Here is a 17,461-nt window from a genome sequence, read left to right as displayed (position 1 = left end):
TGTTTGCTTTTGCTGTGGCTTTTAAATTTAAATGTTGGGTCATTACAGTTTGTGTATGAACCATGTTTACACTGACACTTTGCTCCCACCTAGTGGGCTGTTTCATTTTAAATGAAACTTTTCTTCATGGTCTTATATACAGTGTAGGCAGAAAGGTGCAGCCAAAACCATTGGTACTTTGAATATATGAATAGGCACGGATGTATGTCCTTCATGCCTTAAAGTTTAAAATTTATACTCAGAAAGTCTCATCACTATCTCACATGAGAAAGTGATGAACCCTAAACCAAAAGCACTCCTGTTCCTCATACAAATGCTAACTATGTCCTATCCCCTTATCACACATATGAAACTCCAATATTTGCTCTTGCATACGCAAAGCAAACACAAATAAAGAGTAAAGGTCACAAATACATTGTGACCAACCAGTCAAAAGTGATAGTGTGTAAAGCCAAGTCAAATGTTTAACTACTGCACCTCCATCAAAAAACACTACAATACTCTAAAAGCTGTAGGAGTTCTTTCCTAGAAGAGACTGAAGCAACTATTGTAATAAACTCGGAAATGAACAGCAAACAGAGGAACTCGCTTTCTGTAAATAAACAAAAAGCAGCGTTATAAAATTTATCTCATAAAATATATTACAGTAGTTTGTATTTGTATAATTTCATCTTTCTTTTTATTGAAGAATTACACATTGCACTTTTTCTCAATTTATAGTTCCAGTTAATGTTGGGGAACATCCATGAAACAAGTTGCTGTTATTGAATTACAAAGTGATGACACTGGAAAGTCCTTCTAGAAACCTTTGGAAAAACACCTAATTCCATTTTCAACACACCAGTGAGAGGCGTCTATCACTTCTCAGCTTCCGTCTTTGGGAACACCGACACCTGGGTTGAAGTATATTTAATGAAGAATGGGTGGTGAATTTTTTAAATGTCAGAGTCTCCTATAAAGGATCCGACATGTCTATAAGCCGAGACATCAGTCTGTTACTGGAGCAGGACGATGAGATTTATTTAAGGCTTATAGCCCCCCATCAGGTTTTTGATGACGACCAAACGTACAACACTTTCAGTGGCTTTCTCCTTTTCCCCATGTAACTATATACTGAGAGAATACACGGGTGTAGTTTGTCCTACAAGTTGGCAGCCACACATAAAAGGGGTGGGGCGGTGTTACCCTGAGCGTGTACCTATCATTTTGAAAAATAAAAGAAATTTCAAATCTGAGTACATGGCTTAGAGTACAAAACAAACACACACACACACACACACACACACACACACACACACACACACACACACACACACACACACACACACACACCAAATGGGAGAGACACAATGTACACTTTTAAAATTATAGGTGGTTCTTTACAGCACTATAGGTTCAGCAAAGAACCTTCTTCTTGTCACGAGCCATTTTTCATTGCATAGGGTTCCTGAGTGGAGCTATATGGTTCTTTTGAGATTAATATGCTCAATATGTTTCATTATAGGTTCTTCAGAGCAGTGTGTTGGTTCATGAAGGTATCATCCCTTCACAGGTTAAAGTGAACCCTGCACATTTCTTTGTGGGACTGGAAAAGGTTCTCATGGCATCACTCTTAAGAACCTTACTTTGGTTCCTTAAAGTTCTAACTAAGGTTTTTTTTTTTTTTTTTAGAGAACTTATGATAACATGGTTCCTTGTGGCACTGCTGTGAATAACCATTTGTGGGTGTGAACCTTCACACTATCTGTCCCTCAGTGGTGGAATGAACTTCCAACCTCAATCCAGACCACAGAATTTGTCACTATCTTCAAAAAACAGCTTAAAAACCCACCTCTTCTATGTACACATAACCAACCCATAAAAACAAACAAACAAAAATACAACAACAAAAAAAACCTTACTCTGGCACTGATAATAATAATGAGTCTTTATTGGTCACATATACATTACAGCATGGTGAAATTCCTTTCTTCACATACCCCAGCATGTCAGGAAGCAGGGGTCAGAGCACAGGGTCAGCCATGATACAGTGCCCCTGGAGCAGAGAGGGTTAAGGGCCTTCCTCAAGGGCCCAACAGTAGCAACTTGGTAGTGCTGGGGCTTGAACCCTGACCTTCCCATCAGTAACCCAGAGTCCTAACCACCAACCCACCACTGCCCCATTAAAAAAAAAAAAAAAATTATTATTATTCCATCCATCCATCCATCCATCTATCTTCTATACCGCTTATCCTTTTCAGGGTCACGGGAAACCTGGAGCCTATCCCAGGGAGCATGGGGCACAAGGTGGGGTACACCCTGGACAGGGTGCCAATTCATCACAGGGAACAATCACATACACACTCACACACCCATTCATAAACTACGGACACTTTTGACATGCCAATCATGGGGGAGGAAACCGGAGTACCCGGAGGAAACCCCCGCAGCACGGGGAGAACATGCTCCACACACGCAAACTCCACACACACACAGGGCCACGGTGGGAATCGACCCCCTGACCCTGGAGAAGTGAGGCAAACGTGCTAACCACTAAGCCACCGTGCGCCCTATTATTATTATTATTATTATTATTATTATTATTATTATTAACAACATTTTTAATAATGAACACCTCTACTCTGCACAGTTTGCTTCTTCTAGAACTCAATTAATAGATCTTGTATAGTAGCACAACTTGTATTGTTCTCTGCTTGATATATTGCTTTGCTTGTATTTTCTCATTTGTAAGTCGCTTTGGATAAAAGCGTCTGCTAAATGAATAAATATAAATGACTAGTAAATAGATGCACCAGTAAATAGATGGTTCTCTAAAGAACTTGAGAGTAAAAGGTTCTTTGTGCAACCTAAAATATTTATTGAAGACTCACAAAGTGCACCCGTATACCCCTTTCACTATTATTATTATTATTATTATTATTATTATTATTATTATTATGTATAATATATAATAATAATAATGTATAATGTATAATATATTATGTATAATATATCAATTAAAATAATTTATCTAACAACATGACGTTACAAAGTCTCGCCGCTAGAGGCCACTATTGCACCACAATACACCATTCTACTGTAAAGAACTTGTTCACTGAGAACTGTATTTACAGTAAAAATGAAAACATAATTACATTTAACACAGATGTCCTTTGGCTGTATTTGTGTATTTGTTTGTTTGTCTATTCGTTTGATTGTTTACTATCCATAAATTAAAAACAAAACAAAAACTCCAGAGTACTGGAATTTAAACAGTTGCATTGCATTGATATTTGTGCTTTTATCTTACACTTGTATTACTTATTTCCTGAGTGTCTTCCTTTGCTCTGTCTGTCAAATTTCAAAATGCTGCAACTGAATCATTCTGTAACGTCTTTATGTCGTCATAAACATCAAACAGTGACAAAAAAAAAAAAAAAACCGGCTCCCCAGAAACCCTCTTACTGAAATGTGTCTGTGTGCACAGGTGAGAGTATAAATGAGGGAAATGTTCATTGAGATGCAATACTTATTATCAATAACAATTTAATGTTTGCTGAATAATTGGATCATTATTTCACCTTGTTACTCTGAGCTTAAAAAGTTCTGACATCTGTTTAATAAATGCATGAAAAAAACTTTACAACACACACACACACACACACACACACACACACACACACACACACACACACACACACACACAATTTCAGAAAGAAATTAAGCACGTAAGACATTTCTTAAGTAATGATAATTATTTTTAACCGTTCTTAGTATTATTTCATTTTTAGTTCATTTTATCAAAAAAGCTCAATTAAATTAAGATAAATAAATTATATATATTTTTCTTGATAGGACTTTTTCTCTCTCATGCTGGTGTATTATTAAAATCTTTAATAATAAAATATTTAAAGAGATATCTTCTAAATAATAATTTCACGTGTAGTTACAGCCTTCAAACACCAGATGTGCGCAAGTGAGCCACGCTAAGCCCCGCCCGTAGCCACGTCCACAGCACACGAAGCCCTCCCACTTCCTGTCCAAACTCCTCCTTCCTTCTCCCCTTTCTCAGGGCCCCACCCGACCATCTGCCACCGAGGCCGACATTTTCCTGCTTTCCAGCTGTCTCCCCCCCCCCCCCCCTTTCTTTTCTGTAGCAAACAGGATGAAAAGAGCCTATTGAGTCACCCCTCCCTCCCTCCCTCTATCCCTCCATCCTTCCCTCCCTTTCTCATTGTGCTAAACATGACTCTTTCTTTCTCTTTAACCACAGAAGCACATGGCGTCCCTGCTCCATGGAGAGTGTTTTGTTTTGGGTTGTTTTTAAAGTTTAAAAGGACGTGAGGAGAAAGTTTTACTGCCTGGGGAAGCCCAGATGTCAGTCTTGTGTTTGGGTTAAATAAGTTTTTACACATCTTTAAATACTTTTCGTAACTTTTGTCCCAAATGATCTAGTTTAAAAAAAACTGGGGGGCGGGGGGCAGAGGGAGAGAGAGAGAGAGAGAGAGAGAGAACTTAAGCATCATATTTAATATGACCTATTTCTGCTAATTTAATGTACATTTGTTAACTTGACAGACAGACAGACAGACAGATAGATAGATAGATAGATAGATAGATAGATAGATAGATAGAGATATTTGATGGTGTTACTGTACAACTTTGTAGGACTAAGTTTTTTTTGCATCATAGTTATAATGGAAATGTGATATCTTACAGTATATTTCTAAATATAAATAGAATATATTGTAATATGTGCATGCGCTATGCAGTGTAAGCCGATTATCTTTAAATATTTATGAAACACTGAGCTCTTCTTCTTATTGCGTGTGTATTATATTAATTATCCATTTTATTACTTTATTAGTTATGCGTTTGTTCCTCAGTGACTGTATATGATTTGATTCCCCACAAATAAATCTTCCATTTCTATACAGTGATCAACATGGAGTTCTTTAAAGCTCTAAATAAAGCAAACAAGTGAATAAATACTTTATGAAAAACCCAAAAGGGAAACTGTTTGTGCTTTAATGCAGTCATTTAAAGTTTAAAGCAAGGCCACAACAAAGCCTGTGAGATGTGAGAACAAAACCAGACCAAACAGGATTGTACTGCAGTCTAAAAGTGCAAGTCAGCCTCTCACACACACACACACACACACACACACACAGACACACACACACACCTCCCTCTCTGTGCTGTGTTTTTTGGCATCCGGAGTCTGAAAGACTCCACACTGCTGTTAGACCTTTTAAGAAAGAAAGAGAGAACGAACACACACACACACACACACACAGTTCCAGGAAGGAGAGAAAAGGAAAAAATGTGACATGTTAATGTGCTGAGGGACTTCATCGGAAAGGAATGTGAAAGACATTGATGAAAACACACACACACACACACACACACACACACACAGGGAGAGAGACAAAGTTACTGATTTGCTAAAAGAATGTCATGTGAGTCATGATTCAATAAGTTATCATGGTGTCTGGCCTTCAATATGGCCTTGTGTGTGTGTGTGTTAGTGTATGTGCGTGTGTGTGTCTAGCATTATTCTAGAGGAACATCATTAACAGCCACTGTTACCCTTTTAACCCCTTTTAAGGGAATGTTTTCGCAAACCACATTCACGAGGCTTCATTTATCATCCATGTGATTCTTTTCTAACTTTAGTTGAGGAGTGAACTCGTTCCCTTCTCCCTCCTCTGGCCGCTCGCTAGCCTGTAGGGGGAGATGTTGACCTGTGAATGAAACGCTGCATCCCTGGGAATCCGTGCAGCCATTTTAAAGCCGTGTCTCTTTTCTCCCTCCCCCCTTTTCTACAGCCTCCATTTTAGCTGTTTTTGTTATCACAGGATACATGACACTCTTTGCGTGTATTTTTTTGTAAATTATATAACACTTGGCACTTAAAATAAAGGAAGACAGATGAAAAGAAAGCGAGAGTGTATGATATGATGCTTACTCACTCTCTTACACACACACACACACACACACACACTGACAGACACACTGACACAGATTTGGCCTGGAACACGAAAAAAGCAGGGGAGGCTCTTAAAGGGGCAGAAGCACTGGTTTAATGTGTGTGTGCGTGCGTGCGTGCGTGTGTGCGTGCACGTGTAAAGAAGCTACAGATTAATGAAATCCACCATCTCTCTCTCCTCTCTCTAATGCGTGTGTGTGTGTGTGGTGAACACTGACTAACCCAAGATATCATTGGTGTCTATTATTTAACTCTATTCTATTCTAGTTCTTGTCCGTTTGTTCTGTCCCCTTATTATTATTATTATTATTATTATTATTATTATTATTATTATTATTATTATTATTATTTAATCCATTCATAACTGCACCTCTGATTAAGGCGTGTTTGTAAAATATTGCGTTGTATGTCCTGTGATGGACTGCCATATGATCACGGGTGTATTTCCATTCCCATAGTGACCTTGACCAACATAAATGTACAAGGTTGTAAAATGAACAACGATTATTTACTCATAACTCATTAATTTCTTCTAACATGTCCCTGTGTGATGATGTCATAAAAAGTGGCCTCACATTTAAAAACTGCACCACTACACCACTTAGGTGAAGTTGCTATAAAGCTTTAATTCTAATATACTGTATACTGTACAAACACAATGTTCTGTGTCCTCACAACGTCTCGTAAACCTTCACTGTGTTTGGGTTCACTCTCTGGTTGCTTAAGAGTGTTTGTGCTTATGAGGCAGAAACACACACACACACACACACACACACACACACACACACACACACACACATACACAGAGAGAGGCGTACAAACAATACTGTGGACATGGTTGAATGAGAATTAAAGCCTTGAAGCTTTGGCCTAGTTTTATGGTTAACTAAAAGATTGAGTATTGTTAGACACATACTCACACACACACACTCACACACACACACACATACTTTGCAAGACGACTTCTGCCACTTTTACAGGAGCAATCCCAAAAGTAGTAGAGTCTTATGACATTCCAGTGGTCTTTTTATTGTTTGTGTGTGTGTTTTCTCTCTCTCTGTGTGTGTGTGTGTGTGTGTGTGTGTGTGTGTGTGTGTGTGTGTGTGTGTGCTATGGGACTCCCTAGTAATGCCCAGCTGCTGCTTTGACCCATGATGGGCCAGGGTAATTCCAGAAGCAGCTGCTGTGTGTGTGTGTGTGTGTGTGTGTGTGTGTGTGTCTGTGTGTGTGTGTGTATGAGAGAGAGAGAGAGAGAGAGAGAGAGAGAGAGAGAGAAAGAGAGACCCAAAAAGGGTACAGATGATTTACAATACTAAGAACTATTACACAGGGGGGAAAAACTAGAGGACATAAATAGTAAATTGATCAAAATAATAAAATTGATAATAAAACAGTTAAACGTTCATCCTGAAGGTATTATTCTTAAAGCTCTTTTTTTCAACAGAAACACTCTGTTATAAAGAGCTACATTTAATCTTATCTTTAAGGATTAACAAGCCAAGGGACCCTCTAGGTATCTAGGTATTTTGTTAAAGCTATGAGCAGTGTAGTAGTGAAGAAGGAGATTGTTGCCTGGATATTGTTCAAAACTATCAAATCAAAAGTATGCAAATCTTAAACGGATGTTTGTGCAGTGCCAGTGCCCTCTTTTCCTCGTCTGTAATGCAAATTATTCTCTGCTTATTGTTAAGCCACAGACTGGTAAAGCAATATGCAAATCTTCTTACTAAAATAACAACAACAACAACAACCAAAAAAAAAAATAAATCATCAGTTTTATATAATCTGCATTTGCTCAGCTGATTATATCTTTTATTCCCATGCTTATAGAATCTTTCTGAACTTCCTGCTAAACACACACAGGAATATTCTCCCATCCTGAGCTCAGAACATCTGTCTCGCTCAACGCAAACACATTTGCATTCGACCACAAGACCATGTTGTTTGCATGCTTGCATTCAAATGTTTTGAAAAGCTCAAGCACGCCCAGACCAGTGCGCTGTGTATGAGGCATAACGCATGATTATGTTCCTTTACGGTACAACGGACTGTCCACAAGGCTGGATTGAATGCTTTGTGTATTTTCTGTATTGCTTTTTGATCTTGAGGTCATCGTTTCAGATTTCAGCAACTCACCAGTACAAAGTAGTATCATGGAACCCAATATGGCTTCCATAGAGCTGCTGGGAAAAGCACTCCTCATTAATTATGCTCAATTATAGGCTATTATATGAAACGATGTGCCAAACTGTATACAACTGTATACTCTTTCTCATGAGATATACTGTAACTTTACATTTTCAACCATTTCTAGGCCTACATAAATAGAAAACAATGCTACTATATCAGCCTTTTAATCCACAGCGCTGTTGAATTCTGGATTGCGATTGGTCAGAAGCTGTTGATTAATTGTCTAGAACAGAACAGCAGCTCTGACAGTAGTGCCGGCTGTCAGTCAAATCACAGGCTTATATTAGTGCGCTCGTTCTGATACGTTATTGTTTCTATAGCTCATTCACAGAGACATCTTCAGGACATTGGAGTTTATGGTTGTTGTTTTTTTTTTGGTATTATTAACTTCAAGAGAGAAAACAAACAGAGGCTGGTGAGGGGACGACTGTTTATAACTGCTATAACGAAAATGAGAACAGGGACGAACTTGTTTAGAGACATGTGAAGCATTAAATGTAAGCATAAACTGATAAAAAGTACATTTTGTTTATAGTAAAGTAAAAATGGACAGCACAGGAAAGTAAAACACTTCAGGGTGTGCTGTTAGAGGAAAATAATCAATCAATGCCGCCAGACCAGTCAGAGCCTGGGTATGCAACTGAATGCTGATATTGACTCCATTTACAATGAAACATTAAACTGTTTTCAACTTTAACTGAATATAATTCACACGAGTGGACAGAAAAATGGGAGTGAACATTGTAAATGTGGACTAAATCCTGTAAAATATTACAGCACTAAGAGCACATATGGACATCAGAGAACACCTGTCAATCATTTGAACTATTTACAGTACAATTCCACGCTACACTACTGTACATTCTGCTATTTTAATTATATAAGTATAATTATGGTGGTTTTTACCTCCTGTCCCTTACACACTTTTTTTGCAGTTGCATTATGAGGACATATGGGGGCACTCCGACATCACAGTACAACCTGGTGTGTGTGTGTGTGTGTGTGTGTGTGTGTGTGTGTGTGTGTGTGTGCGCGTGTGTGCGTGTGTATACATCTCTGTGGGTGTGTGTGAGTGTGAATGTGGTGGAACATGGAATACCGGGAATGGCCTTGTAGTAATCCGATCACTCTTCAGAAACTTTTTAAAGCATGACTCCCAGCAGGTCCGCCTGAACTCCCCATGATAAGAAATCCCTCTTCAGCCTCGTCCTCGTTCCATCTAGCTTTAATAAAGAGGAGTGCAAAGAACCGTAAAGCTTCTTATCAGAGCCGGCCACGGTTCTGATCCGTTCGGTGCTGGGTATATGAGACAGGGCCTGGGAGACATGCCTGGATTGTTGTGCTAGAAGCTAATAGTCTACATTTAAACCCTTCCTCTTCATAGTCATGCAGATGAAACACAAACCACGAGTCTGACTCTAAATCCTAAAGCCTGGGAGAAATGGAGGAGTTTGTAATGGAGTACAAACAGGATGTGAAGGAGGCACTATAAATAACTTAGCACATTAATAAAACCTCAACAGCATTAACTACACCTTACCTTCAATTATACTCATTAATTACTTTTTTTAAAAATCATATTATTTTTGTAATCACGCTTCTCTCATTCTTCTATGGATATTTTGAAATGATTTTGTGGTACTGACTGATCAGGCCACCCTGTTACACAAATCATAGACTGAAAGTTAATTATTACTAAAAAAAAAACAGTTAGGTAGATCATTAGAAAGTCCTTAATGCCATCATCTCATTAGCATGGATGCTAGTTAGCATTTTTGTCTACAAACCACACAAAACAACTCTCGACCATGTTATCTTTTTTTTTTTTTTCTAGCTGAACTTATAAGATATTTATTTGTTCTCTAATTGCATGGCAAACTAGTATTTAATACTCATGTGGAATTTATCATGGACTCATGGAAGGACTTTCAGAGCTACAGAGAGAAGCAGATCTGTTAGTCATCAATCTTCAGTAATAAGATTAAAGACGGAAAATGAGGTACGGTGTGTACGAGAGCCAGAGATTTTAGGTTCAACATGCTCACTTCCCACTAACACACCGTCGTTCTCTTCCTCTCTCCCTTCCACAGATGGATCAAATTAACATTGACAACACTGAGTGCTTGACACTGTTGGCTTGAAACCTGAAACAAAGACACACACACACACACACACACACACACACACACACACACACACACATATCCCCCCCCATTGTAGCCAGCGTTAACACTATAGTATATGCGCCTGCTCCAGCTCAACTATGCACATCTGTTTTCAATCAAATTCCCACACACTCCAGTGCTGTGTATGTGTATATGTATGTGACTCATACCCTGCATTCCTAAGTGTGTGTGTGTGTGTGTGTGTGTGTGTGTGTGTGTGTGTGTGTGTGTGTGTGTGTTTGTGTGTAAGTACACAGAATTTTGATTTTAAGCAAAACTAGGTCATAGAGTTGTGAGTATTTTTGTTCTCTTGTTTTAATATGTAGTCTGCACTAACATAAGGAAATCCTGCAGTGTGATTACATTCCTCTTAACCTAACTGTTGAATTTTTTTCCCCCCCATCCTACGGATTTCCTTGGACGCATGAGGATTCGGGAAACAGAAACAATGACCTCCATGGCCAAACAATAACACACCAAAAATGATATGTAATACAAACCAATGACAGAAGTACACGCATCACGTTAAGAATAGAACACTTTGTGTCGTGCTATTATTAGATGGTGTGATAAATCAGAGTCACCGAGAATTGGATTATTGTCCTATGACAGCATATCCCCAATTGTTTTCTTCCTCTTCTACCACAGCAGTTTGTTAAGTATGATTTAAAATAATAATAATAATAATAATAATAATAAAGACTGACACACCATGCCTTTTAATTATCTAGATAAACTAGTTAAAACAATACGGTAAAGTTTTCTGTAAGGACATGTTTATTTAGCATTTATGGAAGGAGTCACCAGTGCCAGCGCTTTGTAACAGTCAGAGGTGTTTATGCTGTGACAGGCTATATAACACTTTCTATCCATATGTACAGTATAATGACTTCATTCATAACATAAATACATTCATAACATTTTATAATGCATTCTTAACCATAGACGTTGTCACAAAGCAGCTTTACAGAAATCCATCTGGAGATTAAAGTGTATAGTATTGCTCATAATGCAGTTATAAATTGTTAAAAGAATGCTTTATTCCTAGTGCTTATAACACATTATATTATGGCCATTATATCTTCTCATAATGTATTGCAAATGTATGCAAAGCGGTGATATAACGCGTTATTAACACTGCTTATAATACATCATTTTAACAATTCATAATGCACAATGAAGATGGCTATAAAGTGTAATTCATATTCATAAATAATTATAACAATGTGTGTGATGCCTTATAAATGCATCATAACATGATAAAAACCTTCAGGATTTTGACGGAAACCATTAAGCTACATGATGGAAACCATTTAAAAAAAGTTTTCTTATTGGAAGTTTTTTTTTTGTATTTTATATCCATTTACTTTCCTTTGATTTCCAGTTACATCCTAATGAAATATATAATATACTGTGACTCTACATCCACACCTCTGTGCTGTTGTAGAGAATATATGCTCTTTGTTCCCCCCTCCATCAAGCTTTCTTTCATCAGTTGTACTTCTGTCCTCCTGCCTGCAGAGGTCAGTGTTGCTGAGTGGAACGCGAGATGCATACGTCATCACTCTGCGCCGATGTTGGTTAATTGAGGTCAGAATGCAGTTGTGAACTCTGTCCTGTTGGAGTCAGTGTTGCGGATATTGAGTAGATCTGGGTTTTGGTGCTTCTGTCTCTCAGGCAGATGGTGGTGCTGATGCTGCAGGAGGACACACACACACACACACACACACACACACACACACACACACACACACACACACACACACACACACTAGTGACATGGTCAAATACCTCCAAACACGTGCCCTTTTATCCCTATACTTTTTGTGGTACCTGACTGGAATCTTCCTCAGTTGTAAGTTGTAATAACTTGCTTTGGATGAGAAAAATAATATAAATAAAAACAGAAATAAAAGCTTTTTATTTAATGGAGATGTTATAGTGTATATACGTATATACTAATGTTATTACAAATATTCTAACAACATTTTTACCAATTACCAATAATTACAATATTAATATTTATTAATTATTATATCTTTATTATATATTTTGGTTATTTTATTATGCTTTTCTATTATATATTGGTAATTATTATTTTATTTATTAATTTATTGTTTTAATTTATATTATATATTATATAATATTTAAAAATAGATATGTATGAGTTATTTTGAATTATTGAAATGAATCTTTTTGTTAATAATGTAATTCCTTAAGATTAACCTCTATACTGTTAACCTATATAGTGTGTGTGTGTGTGTGTGTGTGTGTGTGTGTGTGTGTGTACTATATATTTTTTTTTCTAGGAATGATTAAACTTTAAAGTAAATAATTATCATTAGTCTCACTTTGAAAGGTGAGGGTGAAATAACATGGTTCTGAATTGTAATTATTTTTTTAATTAAATATTGTTTACATTTATTAGTAAATAATATATTAATATTCTAATATCATTAATATATCAATCAATCACTTTGGGAATCAGGACAGATGCAAAAGTGTGAGGAAGTAAAGGCACAGAGAGTGTGTGAATACACTGAGAGTGTGTGAATGCACAGAGAGTGTGTGAATGCACAGAGAGTATGTGAATGCACAGAGAGTGTGTGAATGCACTGAGAGTATGTGAATGCACAGAGAGTGTGTGAATGCACTGAGAGTGTGTGAATGCACAGAGAGTGGGTGAATGCACTGTAAAGCACAGATGAATGTTAAATAAATTATGACATTTGACCACATGGTGGTATTTGTGAGCTGAGCTGTGATATACTCAGTGATCTCATGTGGAAGATACCATCTTCTGAGTTTAGCAGGAGGGGGGGGCATGTGAAAGTGTGTCAGCAGGATGGAAAATGTGTGTCAGAGGAATGGTGAAGAGGCTGAGAGAGGAGATTGGTGTCACATGATGCATTTTTACAGGATGGTGGCCATGTTGGATAAAAATATCTAACCTACACCTTCTTTACAGCAGGATCAGACAATGTGTACGAGTTACAAATTAGGAGTTACTATAATCTAGGGTTAGATTCTAATCTAAGGTTATATAAGGTTAGGTTATAATCTAGGATTTCTGATGGCTTATGCTATCATTTTCATGGATGTGTATAACTACGTTTCCCTCAGAAGCTTGAAAATAAACAGCTGTAGACATTTGTGTTCTCTGAGATTTCGACAGAGTTCATGTCTGTGATAAATTGTTTAAAGATTGAAGATCGGTGATGTTGATTAACCTCAAACATCAATATTTTAGAGACGGCAGAAAAAAAGGAGGAAAGGACCTTGAAGTATGCTTAAAAAAACTTTAAAAAAAAAAAATACAACAACTTTTAAGCTAAATTTCTCCAAAACGTATAGGAAATAAGTTAGACAGTGTGGATATGAGGGAGGAAGAGATTTCTACCAAAAAGGATAAAAGTCATTGAGCCCTAAAAAAAACAAGTTCTAAGCCAAAAAAAAAAGGAAAAAAAGAAAGAAGAATAAATAAGGAAATAAGAGACAGGGTTCTAAAGGGATTGCCAGTTCAGAGGAAATTATTTCAATATAGATAGCGTTAATATTATAGGTTATAATTAACTGTAGAGCTACACCAGAGATTAGAGCTGGATAAAACACACACTTCACTGGGATATAACATCATATATCCTTCTACTGTATTAAAATAGAAAAAAAAAGGAAAGATCCAGGATATGACAGAATGCATCCTTCCTAATGACAAGCAATGGCGATTTGCACTAGTGCTGTGTAAGAGTGTGTAGTGTGTCGCATTTTGTGAGAGTACACTGTGTGTATGTGTGTGTGTGTGTGTGAGTGTGTGTGTGTCAGCATGTTCAACACCAACGCCATCATCACTCAGTATGAGAACACAGATCACTCATTGTCTGTGTACTGAAGACGTTTCGATGTGAACTCCACTACTGATTCATTTTCTATAGAAATTGTGAAAAAGGAAACAATATACGAATATAAAGAAAGAGGACAGCACCTTGGTCTCAGAGTCTATAGATAGCCGGAGCTGGATTAGGGACGCCAGTGTATTCATTGGAATTATCATCTATTTCTATGTTACATTACTCATACGCAAACTTAACAGCTGTATTCATCTCTCGAATTGTTTATAATTAGAAAAACAAATCCACATTAAACATGATGGCCTTGGTAGAACGTACTGCTGTGTGTTTAGTGTGCTGCATGTTAAAGCTACTGGCTTAGAAAAGGTGAGAAATTTCTCCTACACTGTGATAAGTGAGAGCCGGCAACCAATCAGGCGGTGAATAAGTCTGATCTAATAGTATAATAGCAGGAACGATGATTCAAGAGTCATGAACTGTTATCTTTTTTTTTTTTTCCTAGCTGAACTTATAAGATATTTATTTGTTTTCTAATTGCATGGTTACCAAGTATTTAATATTCATATGTGGAATTTATATCATTATCCAGTGGTGAAGTTATTTTAGCTGAACAGATATTTCTGTGTATTTTCCTCTATGTCATTAGCTAGTGTTACTTGCTAACTATATCTAATGGGAGGCGGCTAAAGTTTATTATTATTTTTTTGTTCGACAGTCTGGAAAATACAAATCATATCATAACATTCAGATAATGAGACACCTAAAGAAGACGATTTTGTGGGCAAGTGCACCTACAGTATATTCACCTGCGCAGATAATTACTAAGATAATTGCTTCTTCAAAGTTGGGCCACGTCCCAAAGCATATATTATTACACTATGTAGCATGTCATAGTGTCAATCCTATGTAGGCAAATTATTTAGTGTGTAATATGCCGGCCTGGATTTTCCCTGAATGTGTATTGACTTATTCCACATCAGATTGGTCTACACAGTAGAGAAGCAGCAGTCCACATTACGAATCGTTCTTCCACAAGTAGTTTGCTATGCCATTTTCCTACCAGACATGGCAAAATTCCAAAATAGTACATCCTGCACCTTGTTAAAGGGGTCAGTTTGCAGTGTAAGAACATACTGCAATGCCAAGGTCATCTGTCTAGTACAGTGCCATCTGTGATCTCTCTCTCTCTCACGCTCTCTTTTCCATATGTTGCTCCTTCATGATGTACTCGCTAATCACTGTGCTATTTCTTATCGTTCATCTTTCTAACTCGTTTAGACAAAAGGCCTGATGTAGAGACTGCACCTAATCATGAGCCAGATTACTGTCTTTATCTGATTAGCAGAGCAGCTAAACGACGATGTGAAGTCTGGCACTGAGGCTGAAGAGAAGCAGACCTTAATCTCGTTAAAACTCTTAGCACATCACATTCAATATGACGCAGTTATCGTGTGCTGTTTTTATTACAAGCTTCGAGAACACTCTGATTTCTAGTATTCATTAGATTTATATTAAGAAAACATCCATGCTCAAAGTTACTCTTAGCACCCCTAGCCATTTTTAATTGATTAAAGAACAACTACATGTATGTACATCTGATTCTGTGAAACAAGTTCATTCCCTCACCAGCCTCACTTTTCCCTCTCTAATAAAGACAGTATAAAAAAACAAACACAGCTTGTCATGTGAACATTTCCTGAAGAAACAGAATTCCAAACACAAAACAGTGATGTGATATAATATGTTAAGTTCTCATCGCGCCAGTTATCATTCTCATCGCGCCAGTTATCATTCTCATCGCGCCAGTTATCTGGGCGTTTTATTCCATTTCGCTTTGGTTTGGCCTACTTCCTCCCTCACCGCAATGCAGAAAAGTTTCAGGCTCGGTTCACTTTATACTGGGTCACTGGTGCAGAATTCAATTAAGGTTATTTTTTTTCCCTTCCTTTATTCCCTGCTGCTGTTTTTTGTCTAAAAGACTCTCAGAGGAATAGAGCGATAATGGAACTTTCAGTGTTGCAGCAGCTGCTGTTCTCCCCCTGCTTTTTTATTGTGAATCCAGTGCTCCTTTAGATGACACTAGACATGTGCTGATCATCAGTTCTGTGATATGTGTAAGGAAGAAAACACCGTGTCATGCTGTTTTAGGAAAATGATCAGTGATGGAGTGGTTTGATGACAAGATTGTGATGTTGGATTTCTGTTACAGCATATGTACAGCATAGCATCATCGATATGACAAAGTTTTCTGTAAGTAGAAAGCTTGTTTATTTAACATTTATGGAAGGAGTCTCCAGTGTCAGTGTTTCGTCACAATCTGAAATAAAGCTGTAACAGGAAATTTTTCAGGATAGAAGAGTTTAAACATGATAAGCTGCATTTTTTTAGGTTTATTATCATCAAGAGCAAGGAAAAAGACACTGGTGCGGTAACAAGCTGCTAACACAAGTGAGAACTTGTCACGCGGATGTTCCACGACAATACCTGTAGCTATAAATGAATGAAAATGATGACATCCTTTTTGAATACATTTCAAAATTGCAAAAGTGGTATAAGAGGAATAAAACACGTGTGGTGTTACAGGAAACTTCAGGGCGGTTACAGTATCTCCGCTTCATTGCACCACCAAATCGATGATTATTTTCCCGTAACAGCATGACGTGGAGTGTTTTATTCCACACGAGGTGAATTAAAAATGATATGAAAATCTACCACTTAAGCACATATAAAGCCAAACACGTGAGCTTCACGTAAATTAAAAGTGTAGCACAGCATAAATAAGCGTAATGAAAAGTCTAGTCAATGGGAACAATCACTAAATGTCTAACAGAGAAATGTTGTTAGATATTGTTGTTATTTCACTTTAAAAAAAAATATATATTTTAATGCTGTTTATCGTTACAGTGTTCAGGCACCAAGAATGAAAAACACACACTGAGTGCTTTGCTCAGGGTTTGTGCTGGGAGAACAGATGGAGCATTAGAGGACATGGGTCTGGGCTTTTCCACACACACACACACACACACACACACACACGCATGCGCGTGTGCATGCTGCATAATAAAACCAGTGCACTTTAGAGGACGCTCAAGCGTTTCCGTCACTTTGCGCTCGCATCATGCCATCACAGCCTCATCCATGACTGTCGACTGTGTATTGTTTCAGGATTGCAGTGTACTTGATTAGCACTAGTGGGCAGCATGTCGTCTTCTCCTCTTTCCTCCTTTCCTTTCTTGCTTTTCTGTTTTCCTCTAGACAAAAGGAGCTTGGGTTTTCCAAACCCCTTCTAT

This window comes from Ictalurus furcatus, chromosome 16, assembly GCF_023375685.1.
Source record: "Ictalurus furcatus strain D&B chromosome 16, Billie_1.0, whole genome shotgun sequence".
In the NCBI taxonomy this organism is placed as follows: Eukaryota; Metazoa; Chordata; class Actinopteri; order Siluriformes; family Ictaluridae; genus Ictalurus; species Ictalurus furcatus.
The sequence above is the reverse complement of the archived record's forward strand: the minus strand, read 5'-3'. Positions refer to the sequence as shown.